The 27,037-nt window shown below is 50.6% G+C and overlaps 1 pseudogene; it reads right to left on the minus strand.

Annotated features, from left to right (window-relative positions):
• LOC103642473 (uncharacterized) lies at positions 1-26,522 on the minus strand (annotated as a pseudogene).
• Positions 26,523-27,037: the final 515 nt, after the last annotated feature.

Consider the following 27,037-nt stretch of genomic DNA (forward strand, 5'->3'; position numbering starts at 1 on the left):
CTACTCGGCCGCTGCACGCAGGGACGAGGTGAGGGCGCGCGGGGTCTGCACGTCGGAGGATCGGGCTTGCTGCGCGCTGCAGGCCGCGACAGGAGGGAGTTCAGTCGTGCACAAGGGAGCTGGGCTGCGAAGCTGGCCGGAGGTGCCGCGATTGTCGCTGCGCTAGGCGCCGATGAGGGACTGCAGAGACACGACGAATTTACACGGCGGGGGAAGAGAGAGAGAATGGGGGCGAGCTCGCCTCGGCGGCGAATCGCGAGGCGCTGCGCGCGCGAATCCGACGACGACACTGTGCAGGGAGGAAAGGGGAGAGAGGACGTGAGCTCACCTCGACGGCGCGGCGACTCCGGGCGGAACGCAGCGAGGTCGGCGAGCGGAGGTTGACGACGGCGGCGCGACGGCGAGACTCGCGGCGCAGCGAGTGCGGCGAGCGCGCACACGGCGACGACGGCGGCACTCCGACGGCGCAGGGGACGCAGAGAGCGAGGGCGAGGCAAGGAGGAGCGGTGCTGGGCGAGAAACTGTGCAGGAATCGTGGGCAGTTCGATTTTGGAGACGTCGTGGGCGAGAGGAATGCGCAGAACCGTTTTGGGAAGAAAAACAGTGCGCGCAAGCTCTCTGACGCGCGGGCCCGGCTGGGCAGCAGCGGCGGCGGCGCTCCACGCGCGGGTGAGCGGCTGCGTGCGCGCTACGCGCGGCTGGGCATGCGGCCTGGGCTGCCAGGCGCGCTGGGCTGGGGGCTGGCTCGCGCGGCCAACTGGGCTGGCGCTAGCTGGGCTGGCTGCTTGCGCGCGCGCGGGGGGGGGGGGGAAGAGGGGCTGGCGCGCTGGGCTGCCGCGGGGGGGGGGGAAGCTGGAATGGGCCGCGGCGCGGTGGGCCGAGCGAGGGGGGGAAAGAGGGGAAAGGGGGGACGGCTGGGCCGGCCGAGCTGGGCCAGGGAGGGGGGCTGGGCTACTTTTCCTTTTCCTTTTTCTTTCTCTTTTCTTTCTGTTTTCTATTTATTTCAGTTTAACTCTATGCACAAACAAATGATTAATTGAAAGATCAAGCAAACCATTCATCAAACAACAAACAAACAAAATAAATGTTCTCCAACATGATGCAACAACCATTGTTTCCCTTAGGGTTTAACCTATTAAATTATACTTGCATCTACACTTGAAAATATCCACTCTTCTTCTATAGAAAAAAGAGAAAACAAGAGATTGGAGAAGATGAGATGGGAGGGATAACACCTGAATTTGTGGATATGAGCAAAGAAATTTTATACCCCAAATTCAGGGTGTTACAGAGGCTCTGGTTAACGGGTTGCGCATCGCCATCGAGCTAGGGGTCCGACGCCTCGACGCTCGCAGTGACTCGTAGCTTGTCATCGACCAAGTCATGAAGAACTCCCACTGTCGCGACCCGAAGATGGAAGCCTACTGCGACGAGGTTCGGCGCCTGGAAGACAAGTTCTACGGGCTCGAGCTCAACCACGTCGCCCGACGATACAACGAGACTGCGGACGAGCTGGCTAAGATAGCCTTGGGGCAAACAACGGTTCCCCCGGACGTCTTCTCCCGAGACCTACATCAACCCTCAGTCAAGACCGACGACACGCCCGAGCCCGAGAAGGCCTCGGCTCAGCCCGAGGCACCCTCGGCTCAGCCCGAGGCACCCACGGCCCTCCAGGGTGAGGCACTGCGCGTCGAGGAAGAGCGGAGCGGGGTCACGCCTAATCGAAACTGGCAGACCCCGTACCTGCAATATCTCCACCGAGGAGAGCTACCCCTTGACCGAGCCGAAGCTCGGCGATTGGCGTGGCGCGCCAAGTCGTTCGTCTTGCTGGGGGACGGGAAGGAGCTCTACCACCGCAGCCCCTCAGGCATCCTCCAGCGATGCATATCCATCGCCGAAGGCCAGGAGATCTTACAAGAAATACACTCGGGGGCTTGCGGTCATCACGCAGCGCCTCGAGCCCTTGTTGGGAACGTCTTCCGACAAGGTTTCTACTGGCCGACCGCGGTGGCCGACGCCACTAGAATTGTCCGCACCTGCCAAGGGTGTCAATTCTATGCAAGGCAGACCCACCTGCCCGCTCAGGCTCTACAGACGATACCCATCACCTGGTCGTTTGTTGTGTGGGGTCTGGACCTCGTCGGTCCCTTGCAGAAGGCACCCGGGGGCTACACGCACCTGCTGGTCACCATCGACAAATTCTCCAAGTGGATCGAGGTCCGGCCCCTAAACAACATCAGGTCCGAACAGGCGGTGGCGTTCTTCACCAACATCATCCATCACTTTGGGGTCCCGAACTCCATCATCACCGACAACGACACCCAGTTCATTGGCAGAAAGTTCCTGGACTTCTGCGGGGATCACCACATCTGGGTGGACTGGGCCGACGTGGCTCACCCCATGACGAATGGGCAAGTAGAACGTGCCAACGGCATGATTCTGCAAGGACTCAAGCCGAGGATCTACAACGACCTCAACAAGTTCGGCAGGCGATGGATGAAGGAACTCCCCTCGGTGGTCTGGAGTCTGAGGACAACGCTGAGCCGAGCCACGGACTTCACACCGTTCTTTCTAGTCTATGGGGCCGAGGCCATCTTGCCCACAGACTTAGAATACGGTTCCCCAAGGGCGAGGGCCTACGACGACCAAAGCAATCGAACAAACCGAGAAGACTCACTGGACCGGCTGGAAGAGGCTCGGGACATGGCCTTACTACACTCGGTGCGGTATCAGCAGTCCCTGCGACGCTACCACGCTCGAGGGGTTCAGTCCCGAGACCTCCAGGTGGCCGACTTGGTGCTTCGGCTGCGACAAGACGCCCGAGGGCGGCACAAGCTCACGCCTCCCTGGGAAGGGCCGTTCGTCATCTCCAAGGTCCTGAAGCCCGGGACAAACAAGCTGGCCAACAGTCAAGGCGAGATCTACAACAACGCTTGGAACATCCGACAGCTACGTCGCTTCTACCCTTAAGATGCTTTCAAGTCGTTCGTACACCTCGTTCACATACAAAGTCTAACCATCAAGGAAGGGTCAGCCTTGCCTCGGCAAAGCCCCACCCTCCCTCGGGGGCTAGAAGTGGGGAACCCCCTCTGCGTCAAAATTTTCCTCGAAAAAAAGTCTTCCATCAAAAAGACTTTCTCGTCTCCCGGCTATATCAGTAACAGGACCCCAAGAAACGAACAAGGGTGCATGTAAGTGGCAAGGCCGACCGAGCCGAGGGACTCCTACGCCTCTAGGATACGGATACCTCACTCGTCGCCTACCACGAAAAATGACTCTTACTTGGGCAAGCTACCTTGCTACTGACGAACGGGTCCGGATACGCAAAACAGAAGGAAAAGAAACACAACCTTATATTACGATAATAAGGTGTTCGGGCCTCGGCGGCCGCAAAAGACACTTATGCATTCAAAGAAAACTGCTCCGGCAGAATCAGGCGTCGCCCGGAGAAGGAGCCGCGCCCTCGGCTTCGTCCCCACCCTCGGCAAGATCCGCCCCGGCCTCGGACGACGGTGCAAGCGAGAGGATCTCTGCCTCGAAGGTGGTTGCCAGCACCGCGCTTGGGCCCGCGGCGGCCGCGTCGAGCCTCTGGACTTCGGCCAGGGCGGCTTCATCTTCATCGGGGAGGCAATACCCCTCGCTGACCCGCTCTAGATCCATGTCATAGTGGGAAGCAAGCACGGCGAAGGCCCGCCTGACACCGTGATGCAGCGCCTCGCGGAGTCTGCCACGGGCATGGTCACCCAAGGCCTGTAGGCGACTTTGAGGGGAACTTCCCGAGGGGACGTCGTCAAAGCCAAAGACCCGGCAGAAGGCCGAGATGGCCTCAGACATGGCCGCGTGGTCGGCCTCCCTCTGCTCGGTCGCTTGAACAAGCGCCTTGGCGGACTTATCAAGGGCAGACTCGAGCTTTGCGAACAGCCAAAGCGGAAGACTTCAAACACGAGTTGAGGAACGAAGCCAAATCGAAATCTTAAAACAGCCAAGACATACCTTCGACTCGGGCACGCTGCTCCGAGGATGCGGCTTGGGCCACGGCTAGGTCTGCTGCAAGGGCTCCGGCCCGAGCAGACGCCTCGGCTAACTGGACTCCAAGAGCCTCAGCCCGACTTTCGGCCTCGGCGGCCCGGCGCCGAGATTGGTCCCGCTCGCCGGTGAACTGGTCAAGCTCCGACTGCTGCCGCTGCGCCTCTGCGCGTGCCGCTGCTGCCTCTGCTCCCAGATCGGCACAGAGCAACCGAAGGTCCGCTACCTCGACGCTCTGTTGGGAGAGGCGCGCGGTAGCCCTAGCAAGCGTGGTCCTCAAGGACCACAGCGAACCCCAGACATCGACCTCGCGGCGGATGAACGACGACTTGGCGGCGCTCAGATCCGTCAGATCCCGAGGGAAGGAAGCGGGGCGTCACAAAGAGCGCCTTAATCACGTGAAAGGTATGCCTGAAATCATTACCTGGAGGATCTTGGGAACGTCCCTACAAAGGACCTCCAAGTTCGACCGGAGCGACCCCACCGTTGCCTCGGCACACTCACGAAGCCCGTCCCAAGACTGCTCGTCCCGCTTGTCGTCAAGAACGAAGAGGGGATCCGAGGCCCCACGGGTCCGGAACCGAAGCAACTGGCGTCGCCCGTCGGAACTGCGCCGCGCAGGGACAAGGCTGCCGCTCGACGGGACGGGTCGCGGTTCCGCGCCCCTCTCCTCCGAGGCACCAAGTAGCGACGCCTCGGCCATCTCAGCATCGGCGGCGACGGGTGGCTCCACGGCCAGAACGGCAACAGCCTCGGCAGCAGCCGGCGCCACCGCTGACAGCATGTCTGGTGGGCTCGAGGCCACATCCGCGCCGGCAGCCTCCCCCAGCGCGACGACCGCCTCGACAGAGGAATCAGCCTCAGGAGCTCGCCCACGGCAACTGGTGCCGCCTGAGCCCCCCGCTGTGGGGCGTCTTGCGAGGAGGTCAGCTGGCCGGCGAGGCCCGGCGCGGCACTAGCTGCAGAAGCTGACGCCATCTTGAGGACCTTCTGGGTAGCCAGACCGGTCGAACCGTGCCTCCGCTTGCTAAGGAGAAAAGGAAAATCAGGATCGGGACATATGAAGGAGGAGCCAGGACGAAGATATCCTAAGATACTTACCCACTCCGAGCCATGATCAATCGTGCCTGTGGGGAGGTGTCTCGAACCTCGATCCCCGAGGGTACCACCGAGGTCTGCCCCGCTGCCGGCTTCGGTACCGTCCTCGCCTTGGGCGCCCGAGGCACCCGAGGGACGGACTGCCCAGAAGCAACCACACCGACCCGAGGATCGCCCTCCTGCGCGGTCGGCATGGGCGACGGTTCTCGGGGAACAGGCAGCTCGGCCTGACTCCCAGGGGTCACCTCAACTACCTCGGCCGAGGGGTCAAGTACCCCCTCGGTCTACCCCCGCTCTTCGGACCGGGACCCCGACGTCCCGGCCCCGGATACCGACGGCACCAGCCCGCTCGGGGGCTGGCTTGACGACCCCTGGCCCAGCCTCAGATCCGGGCTGAGGCCGAGGCGGGCAGCCATATCGTCGTCTTCATCATCGTCTTCATTGTCGTCGTCATCGTCAGGCGTCTCCGGCGACGGCTCCCTCGAGAGCCCATCCCTCTCCTGCCGACGATGGAGCCTTTCCAAGGCGTCCCGAGCCCGCGTCCACTCGCGGGCCCGAGCCTTCTTCGCGTCCTTCTTCTCCTTCCTCTTCTCCACGGCAACCCGGTGGCAGGGAAGGCTTGTGATGCCCTACCTCCTGGAGACAGACGAAAAGTCTCAGCTATGAGAACCAAGGGCAATCCGACACAAGAAGAAAGAAGGAGCAGACACTCACCAGGGACACACACCCGCGGTCGAGACGCATCAAGAGCTGGGAGAGGGCGCCGGCGTCCGGCTTCCCCAACGTGCCGGCTACCCGCCTGTGGAGGTCGTCGATGGGAAGGGGATTCGAGGACATCCGCAAACCCTCCAAGTCGACCTCCGGCGTCATCTCCCAAAGCGGCAGCCGCCACTCTGTCAAAGGGAGCGCCCTCCGGCGATGAATGGCAGCAACCACCCCTGCGGCGGTGAGCCCTTTTCCTCGCAACTCCTCCAAGGCCTTCAAAAGGGGCTGGAGATTCTTCTGCCTGTCGCGCGGGGTCCCGTAGCGCCAGTTCTCGGCGGCGGAGGTCACCACTCGTTGAGAAAACGACGGGAGCCTCCCATCGTCATTCTGGAGATAAAACCACCGGCGCTGCCACCCTTTGTTCGAAGACGCGAGGATGGCAGGGATGTACTGCAGTGCCCGCGCCTGCCTCAGCTGGAGGATGCAGCCACCGGCCCGCACCGCCATGCGAACCCTTCTTTCCCCCGTCGGCGAGGCAAAAAGCTCCGCGGAGAAAAGATGGGTCCACAGGTCCCAGTGGGGGGCAATCCCCAAGTATCCTTCACAAACCGCCGCGAAGATGGCGGCCTGCGAGATGGAGTTGGGACTAAGGTTGTGCAGCTCCACCCCGTAGACGTGCAGAATCGCCCACATAAAACGGCTCGCTGGCACTCCAAACCCCCACTCGTGAAAGGAGACGAAGCTCACCACATACCCCGGTGGCGGGGACGGGCCGGCTCCGCTCGAGGGGGGCATGCACTCCGGCTGCGAGTCACCGGAGAGAGGACGAAGTAAACCATCAGCAACAAGGGCCTCCAGGTCATCCGCCGTGACGGTGGAGAAAGGCCACGGGTCGCGCGGTGAAACAATGGTCACCCGGTTAGCCATCACTAAGCAGAAGAGGTGGCGGCAGAGAGGACGAGGTGCGCGGTTTCCTTTCTCTGGCAATTCCCTCGGGTTGAAAAAACCTAAGTGGGAGGCGAGCAGCAGAGTAGAAAACCGCCACCGGTCCCTCTCTCGAATATATGAAGGCCCAGGCAAGACCCGTTCAACACTTCGCCCGAACCCGCCGCGAGATTCAAAACTCAACGCGAGACGCCCGTTCCTCGAACGGCTCACGCACGCGCAACGGCTGCCCCGCGAACCACTCGTCCCATCGCATTAACTCTGCGGCAGGACAGGTGGCGCCTTTGGCAAGCGAAGCAGGTGACGCTTCGCTTCCGCCATAATGACCGCGTCAAAAAAGGTGCACCACGTCATTCGATTTCGTATCCTTTTCCTCTTCCTCTTTCTCTCTCTTACAACAGGGACCGGGAAAGGGGATACTCCGAAAGGGATCCTTCTCCGCGAAGGAAGCGGGCCCCGAGCCCCCCCTACTGATCAGAGGTTCGAGGGCTGGCCCCTCGGAAGGGTTCAACAGCCGCCTCAGAGCACTCGGGCTCTGCACCCACTACTGGTCAGAGGTTCGAAGACTGGCCCCTCGAAAGGGTTCAACGGCCGCCTCAGGCCACTCGGGCTCCGTGCCCACAACTGATCAGGGGTTCGTAGGCTGGCCCCCGAAGGGTTCGACAGCCGCCTCAGACGCAGAGCGAGGGATGACCCTGGGTACGTTCGATACATAACCAAGGCTCGGGCTGCGCTCCCGAGGTACCCTAGGACATTTTTGAGACCAACGGGAACGATCTTGTAACGGAATCCCACAAGAAGGAGGCATCGAGCCCTCGGACCCCGTCAAAAGGGGACCGGGTCCGGCAAATCACCCGCAGGTACTTTTGGAGCGCGCCTCTGGGCCACTAGCCGACCCCTAACGAATGGGGCACGGACGTCCACTCGGATTACCCATTAGCAACTCACTGGAGACACCATGTTCGGTGCCCTCCGAGGGCAACATGGCGCTTTCCCCCCCTCCTCCTTGCGGAAAGGCGACGCAGGGGCGTATGTAAAAAAGTCGAGTCTGTCCTTGACCGTCCTCTCGCTCTGTGCGGAGGCTCGGGGGCTGCTATCGCAAACCCGGCTCCGGCCGAACTGTTGACAACGTCAACATACCAGCCCGAGAACTTGGGACTCGACTGTGCACCCGGGCTACAGCCAGTTCGCATGAGGGAACAACCAGACCGGCCAAAGCATCACGAAACGCATTAAGACCTCGAAGGAGTCAAACCACTCCTCCGAGGCCTCGGGGGCTACACCCGGCGGGTGCGCTCGCGCGCACCCACCGGAACGAAAATGCAACCGAGAAAGGCCGGTCCCCTTGCAAAAAAGTGCGACAAAAGCCTCCAAGCGAGTATTAACACTCCCTTCGTGGCTCGAGGGCTACTGTCGGGGACCATAATTAGGGGTACCCCCAAGACTCCTAATCTCAGCTGGTAACCCCCATCAGCACAAAGCTGCAAAGGCCTGATGGGTGCGATTAAGTCAAGGCTCGGTCCACTCAAGGGACACAACCTCGCCTCGCCCGAACCCAGCCTCGGGCAAGGGCAGCCGACCCCGGAGGATTCACGTCTCGCCCGAGGCCCAGTCTTCGCCGAGAAGCAACCTTGGCCGGATCGCCACACCGACCGACCGTATCGCAGGAGCATTTAATGCAAGGATGGCCTGACACCTTATCCTGACGCACGCCCTTCAGTCGACAGAGCCGAAGTGACCGCAGTCACTTCGCCGCTCCACTGACCGGCCTGACAAGAAGACAGCGCCGCCTGCGCCGCTCCGACTGCTGTGCCACTCGACAGAGAGAGGCTGACAGCAGCCAAGTCTGGCCTCGGGCCATAGGAAGCTCCGCCTCGCCCGACCCCAGGGCTTGGACTTGGCCTTGGCCCCGGAAGACGACGAACTCCGCCTCGCCCGACCCCAGGGCTTGGACTCGGCCTCGGCCCCAGAAGATGACGAACTCCGCCTCGCCCGACCCCAGGGCTCGGACTCGGCCTCGGCCCCGGAAGACGACGAACTCCGCCTCGCCCGACCCCAGGGCTCGGACTCGGCCTTGGCCCTGGAAGACGACGAACTCCGCCTCACCCGATCCCAGGGCTCGGACTCAGCCTTGGCCTCAGACGATGGTCTCCGCCTCGCCCGACCCGGGGCTCGGACTCGACCTCGACCTCGGAAGACAGACTCGACCTCGACGTCGGAGGAGCCTCCGCCTCGCCTGACCCAGGGCTCGGACCGACCACGTCACAGGGGGGGACATCATTATCCTACCCCTAGCTAGCTCAGGCTACGGGGAACAAGACCGGCGTCCCATCTAGCTCGCCCCGGTAAACAAATAATGATGGCGCCCCGCGTGCTCCATGACGACGGCGGCTCTCAGCCCCTTACGGAAGCAAGGAGACGTCAGCAAGGACTCGACAGCCCTGACAGCTGTCCTTCCGCAAGGCTCCAGCGCTCCTCCGACGACCACGATATCACATGAACAGGGTGCCAAAACCTCTCTGGCTGCCACGACGACATGTACTTAGGGCGCTAGCTCCTCTCTGCTAGACACGTTAGCAGACTGCTACACCCCCCATTGTACACCTGGACCCTCTCCTTACGCTTATAAAAGGAAGGTCTAGGGCTCTCTTACGAGAAGGTTGGCCGCGCGGGAGGACGGGACGACGCGTGCAGGCCTCTCGCCCCCTCCCACGCGGACGCTTGTAACCCCCTACTGCAAGCGCACCCGACCTGGGCGCGGGACAAACATGAAGGCCGCGGGTTTCCCCTTTACGCCTGTCTCCTTGTTTCCCCCCTCCGTGCTCAGTCTCGCGCCGACCCATCTGGGCTGGGGCACGCGGCAACAATTTACTCGTCGGTCCAGGGACCCCCCGGGTCGAAACGCCGACAATACCAATCTATTCCCACTTCCACTCGGGTATCTTTAGTGGATGCAGTAGTCCAGCTGGCCTCTGGTGTTCAGCCTTAACTCTTTGACACACATCGCACATAGCCACATGTGCAACCACATCTCTCTTCAATCCATACCACCAGTATTTCTGCTTCAAATCCTGATACATCTTGGTACTACCAGGATGAATAGAATAAACCGAGTCATGGGCCTCCTTTAAAATAGTATCATGAAGGCTTTCAATATCAGGAACACATATCCTGTCCTTGAACCATATGGTGCCTTTCTCATCCTCCATGAATTCTGGACCTCTACCTTTCGTAATAAGATCCTTAATCTCTTTGCGAATTTCTTGCTCCAAAGTAGGTTCCACATCAATAGTAACTCCTTCAGTGTGAGAAACTATCCCCAGGTTAAGTCTCCTAAAATCCTCAACAATATCATCGAGTAGCTTGGCAACAACAGCTGAATGAACATGCTCCTTTTGACTCAAGGCATCTGCAACCAAATTTGCCTTGCCCGGGTGATAGTGAATCTCCAAATCATAATCCTTAATAATCTCCAACCAACGGCGTTGCCTAAGGTTGAGATCCTTCTGAGTGAATATATACTTCAAACTCTTATGATCCGTGTACACTTCGCACTTGGTTCCCATAATATAATGTCTCCAAATCTTAAGCGCATGCACAACGACTGTCAGCTCTAAGTCATGAGTGGGGTAGTTCAATTCATGTTTCTGCAATTGACGATAAGCGTAGGCGATCACATGTCCTTCTTACATGAGCATACATCCAAAGCCTTGGCCACATGCATCACAATAGATATCAAATCCCTTCTGTAGATCTGGCATAACCAACACTGGTGGTGACATTAATCTCTCCTTTAATTGATCGAAGCTATCTTGGTGTAACAACCCTGGTGTTACTACCACTAAAACTTGAGCATAACATCATGAGCATCAGCATATCATGTGATTGTTACACTAAGAATGCATTCAGTAGGCAAAAAATTCCAAACAAGTTATATTGATGTGATTGGTCATGGGTAAAACCCTAGAGTAGGGTACTTAACCCTAAACTGGGCTTAAAAGAGTAAACAAAGCCTAAATAAGAGAAAACTTCAAAACTTATTAGTAATAATCATAAAATGTCACCATTAATGGACTTAAGTGGCATCCAAACCTTAGAAGTGCCAGAAACCCTAAATAGACCTCTCAAAAACGCTGGACTAAAACCCTAGGGGGTTATATGCAAATGTGCACACTTTTGGACCTAAGTGCAAAAACCATGGAGTTAGGGTACCTTAAGTCATATAGTTCACATATTTGAAGATATGCAAAAGAAACCATGAGCTTTGGGCCTAATTGCAAAAAGGCCACCCTAGTGCTCCAATGGGTAAGTCTGAAAACAGTTGAACAAGGCTGCCTTTGGAGCTCTGTAGTTTTAAATATACAAAGATTTTGCCTAGGGTCAACACATCAAAAGTCTAGAGCTACTATAAGAGTACAACTTTGCTTAAGGGATTAAGCATTGTGTTATACAAAAAGATGGAGATAATTGGCCCTAAAGTTTAGCTATCAAACAATTCAGAAACTGAATATGGACTGTCAGTGAGTTTTGCAGAACTTTAGGCTGGATTCATGCTCCAAGGAATAAGCAACTGAGTATGATCTCTGCAGCAGAATTGTAGTTTGTATATAGGGCTACAAATTTGCTACAAACCGATTAGCAATTTGTCATGCAAAAATTCAAGAAAAATGCTTCTAAAGATCCTTTGTCAGACCAACTGATGAAGCCTCGCGATGGTACAGTAACCGGATTAGGACGCCAGCACAGAAAAGTTCACCGCCGGTGACCGTGCGCCCGGATTCACACCGTTGTTGTGATTCGTGCTCACCGGTGACTGGATAACGCTTCTGGGTAAAAGATCTTCGCCTGGGGACAACACCGGCGGCTAGCCGCTGTATCCCTTTGCTTTGCGGCCGGCTCAGATAAGTTCACTGGGATTGGCCGCCGTCGATCGGATGCCACGTGCCTTGAAGCTTCACTACGTTGTCGTAAACTACTCTATAGCCCTGGGTCGTCGCCGGTGAGTCTGCCACGGTGAAAGCCACTAATCGTGTGCGCCAGTGCCCCTCCTCCGCTCCGGACGCCGCGCGTCTTCGTCCAATTCACTGGCCACCGCTCAAGCATGCTAGAAATTGTGCACACCCTCGGCTCCGCTAAGTAGTCAAGCACCTAATCCAACAACTCGTGCCTCAAATCATCCACTAGAGCGCGCCAATTTCAAAGTTCCCCCAAATCGGTTTCCGCCACCGTGAAAGCATCCTCACCGTGGCTAGCTTGTTCTAGGTTTGTTTATACTCTCTGCTCTCTTGTCTCAGCATCCTTAGGTTCTCCTAATGCTACTCGACCCATTCAATTGAGCTAGACTGCCCTATATCACCGGAAACACGTTTGTTCATCCATTGTATGCGCTGTCTCTGTGGACTGGACGAATTAGAGCTCCGCTAGTGAAATTGATTGAGGGGAAACGATTATTAAGGGTTGAATTAGGTATCAGCCATGTGGGAGCACTGGTCATCGCGTATCCTGGCTAGTGCAAGCTCGCCGGAGTTCCTGCTCCACCGTCCACGGTCGTGGACTTTCCCTTGTGAAGAATTAGAACCTTGGGGGTCTCTATGCAAATGTCAGCGAGACAGAGGAACAGTGGGGAGGGCTCTTTATAGGTATTTCAAACCGTCAGGCTCCCCTGCGCAAAATGGACAGTGAGGGCGCGCGCGGGCGTGCTTTCGCCTGTGTACGGGCCGTCTCGGGCCACATTCAGCCCAATACTATAGCACCTTTCTCCTTTTCTTTTTCTGCCAGGACTAGAGAATTCCTAGAAAATTGTACAAAAATGCTAAAAATGCAAGACCAATTTTGCTAGATTCCTAATTTTCTATAGTATTTAATAAAAATAGTTTCATGATTTTTAGTTCAAATAGGGAATTATGGGGTATTTAAAATAGCCAAAATCCATACTTCTGGAATTTTAGAAAGTAATTAATAATACCAAAATTCACCAAACTTTTTAGATAAGTTTTAAATATTATTTAGAAGCCTTGGGTAAAATTTGGCATGATTTGGACCATGTTTGGTACCTAGAACCCAAAACCCTAGCCTCTTGCCCTATGAACATCACTATAGACTCCAAAAACCCTTGTTTCCCGGAGATCCGTGAAGGAAAATTATATTCAAGACATAAGATAATATAATTTTATTATCTTTGCATTTTCATGAGCATTACATGAGCATTCATGATTATATATGGCTATATATAAAAAACGAAGAAGAGATAGAAGTTGAAGAAGTGAGGACTACACCACCACCACCTGAAGAACCCTAGGCCGGGAACTGCTTTTATTTTGACATCTGTGGAGCAGAGCCTGACTCACCTATCACACAAGGCAAGCCCCGGTGCATTCGCCACTTCCTTGCTATTTTAAAATATTTCTAACTTGCTTGATGCATTAGGTGATAGGAGTTGCGTGCTAAACAAATTGATGCATTTCCTTCCTTGAGAATTTGATTACCTTATCTTGATCACCTGTTTTACAAAAAGGTTTTTCTTATGCTTAGCCTTGCTCTAGAAAAACAAAATGTTTTGTTTTGATAAAAGATGATGCTTCAAGTGGGTGGGATGTTTTCAAAAATAAAACTTGATGGTGGATCCATCATGGACATGATGGGTTCAACATCAGAAAAGATGTACCTCTATCAGGTACCAAACTTTGGGTTTAAAATGACAAAGCTGAGACCGGGCGAGTGACTTGCACGAGAAGAGAGTCTCGGTGTAGTGTCTCCGTCTGAGTCGATTAAGGACCGTCTCGATTTAGGCTTGATGATCGAGGACCTTTTAATTGGTCACATGCCTCATCATGGGTAAGCTTTGCTTCGGGCAGACTAATACCAGAATAAGATAACACGCAATGGGAGTGGAGAGATGGCGAGAGTAGCGTGTACCCTCCATGGCAAGAGGCTGGATGGTGGTGTATCTGTGCTCTCGGTTGGTGTGAACCTGATCTGGTCTTAAGAACCCCGGTGGTGAGTTGACATATGTAAGGGTTAAGTGCTACATATGTCGTGTGATTGGAGATCCTCAGCTGAGTATTAATTGATTCAGATCGCCGTTACTTCTCAGACATGAAGACTTGGTCACTGACCTACACATAGCATTCCAGTGAATAAGAAGGGTTGATAAGAAATTGGCTAGCATAGGTCAAGTGCTTGAACTAGGGTAGAAAGAACTCTAGACTCAGGTAATGACTTAACCTGCTAATAAAATTGGATTTTTAAGGATCCACTATTAGTAAGCATTTTTGCAAACAAGAGTCTTGATTCTTGATTAAGCCTTCCCTTGACTCCCTTAAAGCCAACATATCCTTGAGTGTCTTTTATTTTGACTGGTAAGACTTGCGAAAGTACACTTCGTACTCAGGGCTTTGTCCCATGTTGTTTTAGGTGAGGAAGCAACAAATTTTTGTTGCTTTTGTTCCAAGGTGGTCCCAAAGAAGAAAGCCAAGACTAAAGCCTTGAGGAAGTGTCCTCCTTTAAAAAAAATTACTGTTTATCGGGAGGGGTTTTTGCCTCCCAAGTTATGTAATAATATTACTCCAGCACTCTTATATTTGCTCTGGTCTATAATAATAGTACTCTTTCTTACTTTAAAATAAAGTAAGTTATTGTAACTGCTTCCGCTTTCTCGTTCGTCCGATGTGTTGTAATATCTGCGTGACGGGTGAAATGCTCTTGGGCAAGGTAAAGAATACAGATACCGAACTTGTCAAGTGATCAGGTGCACCTGCAGGGTTGTCTGAGGTCCGATGGACAAGGACAACTGTAGGTGGGCCTAATAACTTGGAAGGTTCTGTCACAGCTGGTATCGGAGCGAAGCCCATCTCTGCATATGTTTTGAAGCATTTTCAAAAAGAATTTTCAAAGACTTATCTAAGAAAATTTCTTTCCTTCTTATCTAACTACCTTCCGAAGTACTTATTTTAAAGACCAGATAGAAGAGTGCAATGTATAGAAGGTTGTGAATCAACTAAGGTTGATTCTGTAATTATGCATGCATCATGTTAAAAACTATACTAATAAGATTTTCCCCCTTATGGAGATATGCCGCCGCGCACAAGGAAAATTGCGCGCAAATCCACCGGACCAATTGGCGTGCCTCGCCATCAACTAGCTCCAAGGCATGAGGATAGTAGCAGCGGCAGCAATGACCCCATTGGAGATCTAGATGCCCAGGTGGAGCAGCTTCGAACGGAATTGCGTCATAGAAACAGTGTGTGGGTCGAGGATGGTCAGCGCATAAATGAGTTAAGAACTGACACCCGACATCTGCAAGATGAGCTTGCCGAACGAGATTTGGCACTCGACTGGGCCGCCAACTCGTGTTCCATTGCTTGGGACAGAGAGGCAAAAGCTCGAGCCCGTGTGGAGGAGCTTAGCATGGCCGTGGATAACTTGCAGGTGTACTGTAATACATTGCATGAGGAAGTTCATGTATTGTATTCGTGACTGCACCCTGACGTACTTGCAGATCCTGCCAGAATGGGAGCTGGACCTTCTGGAACAGCAGGTGAAGCATTTGGTGGGGAACTGGATCTTTTCAAGCCCCCTCCTTCAATGAACCTGGCTGATGAATGGACTCCTACACCCGACAACGAAGCTACTAAGGATAATAAGTACAAGTAGTAGTAGTAGTAGTATAATTTAGAAATAATGATAATGTAAAATAGGTAATGATTGTACATTGAGTTTGTAACAATACCTCTTAAGTAATGTAAAATGATGGTATGTATCAGCATGTGATATTTTCCAAATATTTCTTTGCTTCAGATGCCATCTCGAACTCGTGCACATGACGGCGTGGGAACATCTCGTGGCCAGGATGATACACCCAATCCACCGCCGGTTCCACCCACGCTGGCCGAGGCTATCGCCGCCTTGGTCACCACGACCGCTGACAACACCAGCTTCCTTCGTGAAATGGCGGGACAACAACTACAGCAGCAAGGCGGGAGAGCTTATCCACAAGGACCCCGCGAAACTTCATATTTGGATTTCTCAGAAACACGTCCCCCACTATTCGTCAAGGTTGAAGATCCCCTTGAAGCAGACGAATGGATTCGGGTCATTGAGCAGAAATTTGGGCTCCTCCGATGCATGGAGACTCAGAAGCCCTTGTTTGCGGCACAACAGTTAAGAGGCCCTGCCAGCACCTGGTGGGGAAATTATGTGGCCATTCAGCCTGCCGGCCATCAAGTTACCTGGGACGAATTTAAGTTGGCATTTCGAGAGCACTACATTCCAGAAGGAGTGCTCCATATGAAGCAAGAAGAATTCATGAAGCTTAAACAAGGTGGAGATACTGTTACACAGTATCTCAACAAGTTCAATCATTTGTCCCAGTATGCCATTGACCAGGTCAACACTGACCTGAAGAAGAGAAATTGTTTTATGAGAGGCCTCAATGACCGGCTACAATGGAAGATGGCCACCTGCCTCGACCTTTCCTACAGCAGGGCTGTCAGCACAGCGCTGGCAGTTGAAGCCAAATATGAAGGCCCAGGCAAGTCAAAGGGCTTTGGAGGTGACAGGTCCAACCAGGGGCCTGAAAAGCGACAAAGGTTGGTGATCCGACCTTTTAATCAAAACCGTTCTTCACCTCGTCCACCCTCCTACCCCTTTAAACAGCATGTATTCATCCACCCTGCCAGTGCCCCCACCTCAACAACTCAGCCGAGTGCCCCTGGTACTCGTTTCCCTGCACTCCCGAGTTCATCTACTGGCTGCTTCAATTGTGGGAAGTCTGGACACTTCATCAAAGACTGCCCATATCCGAAGCGGAACAACTCCAATAATTAGCAGAACCCGTGGAGTTCCAGCCAAGGCAAGGGAAACACGGCAATAATACAGCGGGCAAGAATATGAAGAAAACTAGGCGAATCTATTATACACAAGTGGCCACGACACCGGAGGGAGAACCGGTCATGATGGGTACGTTTCTCGTGGCCAATCACCTTGCAGTCATTCTCTTTGATTCTGGTGCTTCACATACATTCATAAGCAAGAAGTTTGTGGAGAAATATTGCATTCCATGCATTGAATCAAGGGAAGGGTTCGTTATTCATTTGCTTGGGGGACAAATATTCACTAAAGAAATGGTTTTCCATGTGCCCGTAACATTGGATGAACGGGGCTTTCCCACAAATATGATTGTTCTAAAAGGCCAAGATATAGATGTAATTCTGGGCATGAATTGGTTAGCCCAGCATAAAGCTATCCTCAACACTGATCTGAGAACCATCAGTTTGAGCTATGGCCATGAAGAGGTTCTCTTGTCCATTCCCGTAGCTACTACAGCCAAACCATTTGGCAGAGTATATGAAGCCATCATACCGGAGATCCAAGATATTCCGGTAGTATGTGAATTCCCGGATGTCTTTCTGGAAGATCTGCCTGGATTGCCTCTAGAGAGAGATGTAGAATTTGTGATTGAATTGAAGCCCAGTACGGCTCCTGTTTCTAGAAGGTCGTACCGAATGCCTCTGAATGAGTTGGCAGAACTCAAGACACAATTACAAGATCTGCTAGAAAAAGGATTCATCCGACCAAGTTTGTCACCTTGGGGTTGTCCAGCCATCTTTGTCAAAAAGAATTATCAAACGCTTCGGATGTGCGTGGATTACAGACCCCTTAATGAGGTCACAATCAAGAATAAGTACCCTCTTCCCCAGATTGATATCTTATTTGATCAACTTACTGGAGCTCGGGTATTTTCCAAAATTGACCTCAGGTCAGGTTACCATCAGATCCGTATCCGACCCGAAGATATACCCAAGACCGAATTCACTACGCGGTATGGATTATTTGAATATCTGGTTATGTCTTTTGGAATAACAAATGCTCCTGCCCACTTCACATATCTTATGAACTCGGTATTCATGCCCGAGTTGGATAAATTCGTGGTGGTGTTCATTGATGATATTTTGATATATTCCAAGAATGAAGAGGAGCATGCTCGGCATTTGCGGATCGTATTAACGCGCTTAAGGGAGCATCAATTATATGCTAAATTTAGTAAATGCGTGTTTTGGCTGGAGGAGATCCAATTTTTGGGACATGTATTGTCTGCCAAGGGGATTGCAGTTGATCCCAGTAAAGTCAAGGATATTTTGGAGTGGAAACCACCAACCACTGTACATCAAGTCCGAAGTTTCCTTGGACTGGCTGGTTATTACCATTGATTTATTCCAGATTTTTCCAAGCTTGTGAAGACAATCACAAGTTTATTGAAGAACGATACTAAATTTAATTGGTCTTCAAGATGCAATAAAGCCTTCGAGCAGCTGAAGGTGTTATTGACCACTACTCCGGTATTAGCTCAACCGGACATTGAAAAATTGTTTGATGTATATTGTGACGCATCAGGCAGTGGTTTAGGTTGTGTCTTGATGCAAGAAGGCCGAGTTGTAGCATACGCCTCAAGACAATTGCGCCGGCATGAGAAACATTATCCAACTCATGACCTGGAATTAGCTGATGTGGTTCATACCCTGAAAATATGGCGTCATTATCTGCTGGGGAATATCTGTCATATCTATATAGATCATAAAAGCTTGAAGTACATCTTTACCCAGTCTGAGCTGAATATGAGGCAGAGGAGATGGCTTCAGCTGATTAAAGATTATGAATTGGAAATTCATTATCACCCAGGCAAGGCCAATGTAGTGGCAGATGCACTAAGTCGCAAGGCTTCCTATCATTGTCTTACAATGAAGACTTCTGACATTACATTATGCCAAGAAATTGAGAAGTTGAACCTGGGAATGATTCAACATGGAACTTCAAATCACTTGAAGCTTGAGTCGGTTCTTCTGCAAAGAATAATTGATGCACAAAGAAATGATGAGGGTATGAAACACCTTCATGAGAAAATGGAGGCCGGTAAAGCCAACTGCTTCAGAAAAGATGATCAAGGCGTTGTAAGGTTTAACAACCGCATAGTTGTGCCCAGGAATGATGAGATCCGCCAACAAATTTTAGATGAAGCACATCTTAGTCGCTATTCTATTCATCCCGGAAGCACTAAGATGTATCATGATCTAAAGCAGCATTATTGGTGGACGAAGATGAAGATTGAAATTGCACGCTATGTGGCGAGATGCGACACTTGGAGACGTGTCAAGGCCATACATATGAAAACTGCTGGTCCATTGCAATCGTTACCTATCCCAACTTGGAAATGGGAGGATATAAGCATGGACTTTATTGTGGGATTGCCCAGGACAGCAAAAGGATATGATTCTATTTGGGTTATAATTGATCGGCTTATGAAAATCGCTCATTTTCTGCCAGTCAAGACATATTACCCGGTCATCACTTATGCCCAGATGTATATTGCTCGCATCCTCAGTTTGCACGGTGTTCCGAAGACAATAGTGTCAGATCGTGGACCTCAATTTGTATCCAAATTCTGGGAAGAACTTCATAAATCCTTGGGTACTAAGTTGCTCCACATTTCGGCCTATCATCCTCAAACTAGTGGGCAAACTGAGAGAGTAAATCAAATACTTGAAGATATGTTGCGAGCATGTGTTCTGGAATTCCCACAGAAATGGGATGACTGTTTACCATTAGCGGAGTTCTCGTACAATAATAGCTATCAAGAAAGCATTAAAATGGCACCATTTGAAGCGTTGTATGGACGACGGTGTCGTACTCCGTTAAACTGGTCTGAACCAGGTGAAAGATGTTTCTTCAGGCCTGATATGGTAAAGGAAACAGAAGAAAAGGTTCGACGAATAATACATAATTTGAAAGAAGCCCAAGCTCGACAGAAGAGTTATGAAGAAAAACGACGCAAGCCCTTATACTTTCAAGTTGAAGATTATGTCTACCTGAAAGTCTCACCAATGAAGGGTGTATCTCGTTTCGGGGTAAAAGGGAAGCTTGCACCCCGGTACATTGGTCCTTTTCCTATCCTTGAAAGATATGGACCAGTGGCATACCTACTCCAATTACCCGAAACATTGTCTGTAGTGCACAATGTGTTCCACGTATCTCAATTAAAGAAGTGTCTTCGGGTTCCAGATCGAACCGTTGAAGTGACGGATGTTGCCTTAGAACCAGACTTGACATATTCCGAACATCCTATTCGAGTCTTGGATCAAAAGGACAGAATTACCCGAAGGAGAACTCTCAAGTTTTATAAGATACAATGGAACCAACACACAAAAGACGAAGCTACTTGGGAAACTCAAGACTTTTTAGAAAAGAATTTCCCAAGCTTTTTAGCTTCATGTAAATTGTAAGATATGTACACTTGTTGTAATAAAGGAATAAACCCCCATACCACCCCTACCTTGTACCAGAAATAAGGAAATAAAGTTATGACGTGTTTCCTTTTCCATTACTTGCCCCAGGACTTTTAAATCTCGGGACGAGATTCTTTTATGGGGGGAAGGATGTAACACCCCTAGTATTACTACCACTAAAACTTGAGCATAACATCATGAGCATCAGAATATCATGTGATTGTTACACTTATAATGCATTTAGTAAGCAAAAAATTCCAAACAAGTTATATTGATGTGATTGGTCATGGGTAAAACCCTAGACTAGGGTACTTAACCCTAAATTGGGCTTAAAAGAGTAAACAAAGCCTAAATAAGGGAAAACTTCAAAACTTATTAGTAATAATCATAAAATGTCACCATTAATGGACTTAAGTGGCATCCAAACCCTAGAAGTGCCAGAAACCCTAAATAGACCTCTAGAAAACCCTAGACTGAAACCCTAGGCGGTTATATGCAAATGTGCACACTTTTGGACCTAAGTGCAAAAACCATGGAGTTAGGGTACCTTAAGTCATATAGTTCACATATTTGAAGATATGCAAAAGAAACCATGAGATTTGGGCCTAATTGCAAAAAGGCCACCCTAGTGCTCCAATGGGTAAGTCTGAAAAAGTTGAACAAGGCTGCCTTTGGAGCTCTGTAGTTTTAAATATACAAAGATTTTGCCTATGTGTCTAGAGCTACTATAGGAGTACAACTTTGCTTAAGGGATTAAGCATTGTGTTGTACAAAAAGATGGAGATAATTGGCCCTAAAGTTTAGCTGTCAGACAATTCAAAAACTGAATATGGACTGTCAGTGAGTTTTGCAAAACTTTAGGCTGGATTCATTCTTCAAGGAATAAGCAACTGAGTATGATCTCTGCAGCAGAATTGTAGTTTGTATATAGGGCTACAAGTTTGCTACAAACCGATTAGCAAGTTGTCATGCAAAAATTCAAGAAAAATGCTTCTAAAGATCCTCTATCAGACCAACTGATGAAGCCTCACGATGGTACAGTAACCGGATTAGGACGCCAGCGCAGAAAAGTTCACCGCCGGCGACCGTGCGCCCGGATTCACGCTGCCGTTGTGATTCGTGCTCACTGGTGACCAGATAACGCTTCTGGGTAAAAGATCTTCGCTTGGGGATAACACCGGCGGTTGGCCGCCGTATCCCTTTGCTTTGCGGCCGGCTCAGATAAGTTCACCGGGATTGGCCGCCGTCGATCGGATGCCACATGCCCTAAAGCTTCACCACGTCGTCGTAAACCGCTCTATAGCCCTGGCTCGTCGCCGGTGAGTCTGCCACGGTGAAAGCCACTAATCGTGTGCGCCAGTGCCCCTCCTCCTCTCCGGCCGCTGCGCGTCTCCGTCCAATTCACTGGCCACCGCTCAAGCACGCTATAAATTGTGCACACCGTCGGCTCCGCTAAGTAGTCAAGCACATAATCCAACAACTCGTGCCTCAAATCATCCACTAGAGCGCGCCAATTTCAAAGTTCCCCCAAATCGGTTTTCACCACTGTGAAAGCATCCTCGCCGTGGCTAGCTTGTTCTAGGTTTGTTTATACTCTCTGCTCTCTTGTATCAGCTTCCTTAGGTTCTCCTAATGCTGCTCGATCCATTCAATTGATCTAGACTGCCCTAGATCACCGGGAACATGTTTGTTCATCCATTGTCTGCGATGTCTCCGTGGACTGGACGAATTAGAGCTCCGCTAGTGAAATTGATTGAGGGGAAACAGTTATTAAGGGTTGAATTAGGTATCAGCCATGTGGGAGCACCGGTCATCGCGTATCCTGGCCAGTGCAAGCTCACCGGAGTTCCTGCTCCGCCGTCCACGGTCGTGGACTTTCCCTTGTGAAGAATTAGAACCTTGGGGGTCTCTGTGCAAATGTCAGCGAGACAGAGGAACAGTGGGGAGGGCTCTTTATAGGTATTTCAAACCGTCAGGGTCCCTTGCGCAAAATGGATAGCGCGGGCACGCTTTCGCTTGTATGGGCTGTCTCGGGCCAGATTCAGCCCAATACTGTAGCACCTTTCTCTTATTCTTTTTCTGCCAGGACTAGAGAATTCCTAGAAAATTGTAGAAAAATGCTAAAAATGCAAGACCAAATTTTCTAGATTCCTAATTTTCTATAGTATTTAATAAAAATAATTTCATGATTTTTAGTTCAAATAGGGAATTATGGGGTATTTAAAATAGCCAAAATCCATACTTCTGGAATTTTAGAAAATAAATAATAGTCCCAAAATTCACCAAACTTTTTAGATAAGTTTTAAATATTATTTAGAAGCCTTGGGTAAAATTTGGCAAGATTTGGATCATGTTTGGTACCTAGAACCCAAAACCTTAGCCTCCTGCCCTATGAACTTCACTATAGACTCCAAAAACCCTAGTTTCCCGGAGATCCATGAAGGAAAATTATATTCAAGACCTAATATAATATACTTTTATTATCTTTGCATTTTCATGAGCATTACATGAGCATTCATGATTATATATGGCTATATATAGAAAACGAAGAAGAGATAGAAGTTAAAGAAGTGAGGACTACACCACCACCACCTGAAGAACCCCAGGACGGGAACTGCTTTTATTTTGACATCTATGGAGTAGAGCCTGACTCACCTATCACACAAGGCAAGCCCCGGTGCATTCTCCACCTCCTTGCTATTTTAAAATCTTTCTCACTTGCTTGATGCATTAGGTGATAGGAGTTGGGTGCTAAACAAATTGATGCATTTCCTTCCTTGAGAATTTGATTACCTTATCTTGATCACCTGTTTTACAAAAAAGTTTTTCTTATGCTTAGCCTTGCTCTAGAAAAACAAAATGTTTTGTTTTGACAAAAGATGATGCTTCAAGTGGGTGGGATGTTTTCAAAAATAAAACTTGATGGTGGATCCATCATGGCCATGATGGGTTCAACATCAGAAAAGATGTACCTCTGTCAGGTACCAAACTTTGGGTTTGAAATGGTAAAGCTGAGACCGGGCGGGTGACTTGCACGAGAAGAGAGTCTCGGTGTAGTGTCACCGTTTGAGTCGATTAAGGAGCGTCTCGATGTAGACTTGATGATCGAGGACCTTTTAACTGGTCACATGCCTCATCATGGGTAAGCTTTGCCTCGGGCAGACTAATACCAGAATAAGATAACACACAATGGGAGTGGAGAGATGGCGAGAGTAGCGTGTACCCTCCGTGGCAAGAGGCTGGACAATGGTGTATCTGTGCTCTCGGTTGGCGTGAACCTGATCTGGTCTTAGGAACCCCGGTGGTGAATTGACATATGCAAGGGTTGAGTGCTACATATGTCATGTGATTGTAGATCCTCAGCTGAGTATTAATCAATTCGGATCGTCGTTACTTCTCGGACATGAAAACTTGGTCATTGACCTACACGTAGCATTCCAGTGAATAAGAAGGGTTGATAAGAAATTGGCTAGCATAGGTCAAGTGCTTGAACTAGAGTAGTAAGAACTCTAGACTCAGGTAATGACTTAACCTGCTAATAAAATTGGATTTTTAAGGATCCACTATTAGTAAGCATTTTTGCAAACAAGAGTCTTGATTCTTGATTAAGCCTTCCCTTGACTCCCTTAAAGCCAGCATATCCTTGAGAGTCTTTTATTTTGATGGGTAAGACTTGCGAAAGTACACTTCGTACTGAGGGCTTTGTCCCATGTTGTTTTAGGTGAGGAAGCAGCAAATTTTTGTTGCTTTTGTTCCAAGGTGGTGCCCAAAGAAGAAAGCCAAGACTAAAGCCTCGGGAGGAAGTGTCCTCCTTTAATTTTTTTACTGTTTATCGGGAGGGGTTTTTGCCTCCCAAGTTATGTAATAATATTACTCCAGCACTCTTATATTTGCTCTGGTCTGTAATAATACTACTCTTTCTTACTTTAAAATAAAGTAAGTTGTTGTAACGGCACCCGCATTCTCGTTCCTCCGATGTGTTGTAATATCTGTGTGACGGGTGAAACACTCTTGGGCAAGGTAAAGAATATAGATACTGAACTTGTCAAGTGATTAGGTGCACCTGCAGGGTTGTCTGAGGTCCGGTAGACAAGGACAACTGTAGGTGGGCCTAATAACTTGGGAGGTTCCGTCACACTTGGCACTTCTCGTCCCACTTAAACTCTCTTCCTTTCTCTAGAAGCGAGGTCATAGGCTTAGCAATCTTAGAAAATCCTTCAATAAATCTCCGATAGTATCCTGCAAGCCCCAAGAAACTCTGAATCTATGTAACTGTAGTGGGTACGCTCCACTCCATTATCTCCTTGACTTTAGCAGGATCCACTGAAATCTCTCCATTAGAAATGATATGTCCAAGAAAGGGCACCTCGCCAATCTAAAACTCGCATTTGCTATACTTGGCATAGAGTTGATTATCTCGTAGCTTCCGTAGCACCAATCTCAGATGTTCCTCACGTTCACTCCCACTCTTGGAATAAATAAGAATATCGTCGATGAATACTACGACGAATCTGTCCAAATACCCCATAAACACCTTATTCATCAGATTCATAAAATAAGCTGGTGCATTAGTAAATCCAAACGATATAACAATGAACTCATATAATCCATATCGAGTTGAGAAAGCTGTCTTGGGAATATCCGATGGCCTAATCCTCATTTGATGGTAACCCGATCAGAGATCAATCTTCGAGAATACCCTTGCACCTCTCATCTAGCCATTGGAGTAGCAGCAAGGAAAGGATAATCACCAGCCATCTTGTCTTGAGACAAAAGACAGACTAGCTTGTTTCATCTGCAAGTCTCCCAAGCCATGAATAAACAGATTCAGTAAGCAACACTGATCACCACCAGGATCCCACAAGAACCGTTGCTTGACAACTATAATGCTATTTAGTTGAATTACCAGAAATGGCCAACATATAACCCCAACTATCTGACCATAGATTCCAAGTGTGAAGCTTGTCAGGCAGGACCAAAAAGCAGGAGCATATATCATCACAACAACACCACCCGTGTTACTGGCAGTCAAAACATTTTCAGTTGGATTCATCACACCGACGGATAATCCAATACCAAGCACGTCCACGATGAGCTGCTCGTTGATAAATTGCTCAGCGAAAAAGGGCTAGGTAGCCATGGGCAGACCGGCTGCAACAACCTCCAGAGTGGAGCCCCATCCATAGAGCGCCATGAAGCCGCCACTGGCTGGATGGGCCAGGATGGCCACCTCTAGCGCCCAACCGCGCACCACCAAGCACTTGCTTCCTGCGATGCCGTGTGCATCGGTGTTCTCGCATAGCCAATCCTTGATGTTGTCGGGCAGGGAGTCAGCGTCCTTGATGAGCCAGAGCACAAGCGAGGGGCATGAGGCAAACGCCATGCCGAGCTGAATGGGTGGCATGCGCCTGGCACTACTGAAGCTCACATACACCACAGACTTAGGAGCCTTGGCGTCCAGCCATGCCATGCATCGCCTCACGTCACACGACATGGACTGAGGGTCGAGACTTGGTGAGCGGCAGAGCGAGACGGACCTGATGGCGATCACCTTTTTGCCCGTCGCCTCCGCGAGAAGCATTGTCGAGTCGCTTTCCTTCTCGTTGAACGTGTTCACCACCATACCGTCGGCTGTCGCGCTCTCGGCCATTCGGTCGAGCACCTTGAACGCGCTCGAGCCCAAGGACATCACCCCCGCAACGTCATCGTGGATGGGAGGCGGAGGACTTGCCTCATCGTGGTACAACTCGTCGACTTCAGGAAGAGGAGGCAGTGGACTCATCGCGGCGCGGTACTGCTTGTCCACCACCTCAGCTTGCAGCTGCGGCACCGCGAGGGAGGGCGGCAGCAGGGTTCCCACGACGAGTAGGGAAGGGGACGACAAGGGCTGGTCGAGCCTTGCGGGATCCCCCGCGTCCGCTGCTGCTTCCATCGCGGCCATGGCCTCCTCGGCAGAGGAATCCTGGGCGGCTACGGGGTTGAGGAGGAAGAGATGGTTGTGGCTGTGACGCGTGGATGAGTTGAGGAGGTCCGGGTGGATGCTGTTGGGCAGCGCGTTCAGCGCCCCAAAGTACTGCTCGCCGTCATCGAAGCACCCGCCCCAGTTGTCGGCGATGACCGAGGCTGGGATCGGCGGCGCGCTAGCGGACGCGTCGAAGCACCCTGCCGATCCGTGTGCTCCGAACATGCCCGGCCTGGCTAAGCTGTCGATGCGCACGTCGCGATTCCACAGAATCCCCATCTTGGACACCTCGGTGCGGATGAAATCCACCAAAGCGTGGAGCCCCTCGATCGATGAATCCACGCGAGTACACCCCAGATCAAGGCCTGTACTGAGGATTCGAGCGCCGACACGCGGGGGTCCAACTCAACTTCGATCTCGAGACGCTTGTCCAACTCCGAAAGGAGGGCGCATGTCTGAAGCTCCAGCGCTTGAATGGGCTGAGTATTGAGTGGTGAAGGAGACGCCATGGATGTTTTTCGGCTGAGGAACGATGGAATCCGAGGATCGGTGGATATCTGATACCAATTGTTAGCGATCCTAATAGACCACTAATAAAATAGCGGGAGTGGAGAGATACAGACAGATAACACAGAGAAAAGAGGAATAGTAGAACAGCAGGAGTGGAGAGATACAGATAGACAACACAGAGAAAAGGAATAGAGGCGAAGAACAGGAAGATAATAGTGTTAGAAATATAGGCATTTTCCGTATTATTTTAATTCCATAAATTAACATTATGATGATGACATATAATAAATAATTAACCATAGAAATCGTGATCTTAAATTGATCCATACCAATATGAATCAAGAGAACATAGAGCATGTGAATTATATAAATCATATAAATACGATAAACATGTATACTGACTGAATAAATGAAAATAAACAGATAGAAACATAAATAGTATGACTGTAAAATTAAAACAGACAGATCTATCATATTATAATAAGACATAACAGATAAGATAAAATCATTCGTA

This window comes from Zea mays, chromosome 10 (assembly GCF_902167145.1).
Source record: "Zea mays cultivar B73 chromosome 10, Zm-B73-REFERENCE-NAM-5.0, whole genome shotgun sequence".
Taxonomy (NCBI): Eukaryota; Viridiplantae; Streptophyta; class Magnoliopsida; order Poales; family Poaceae; genus Zea; species Zea mays.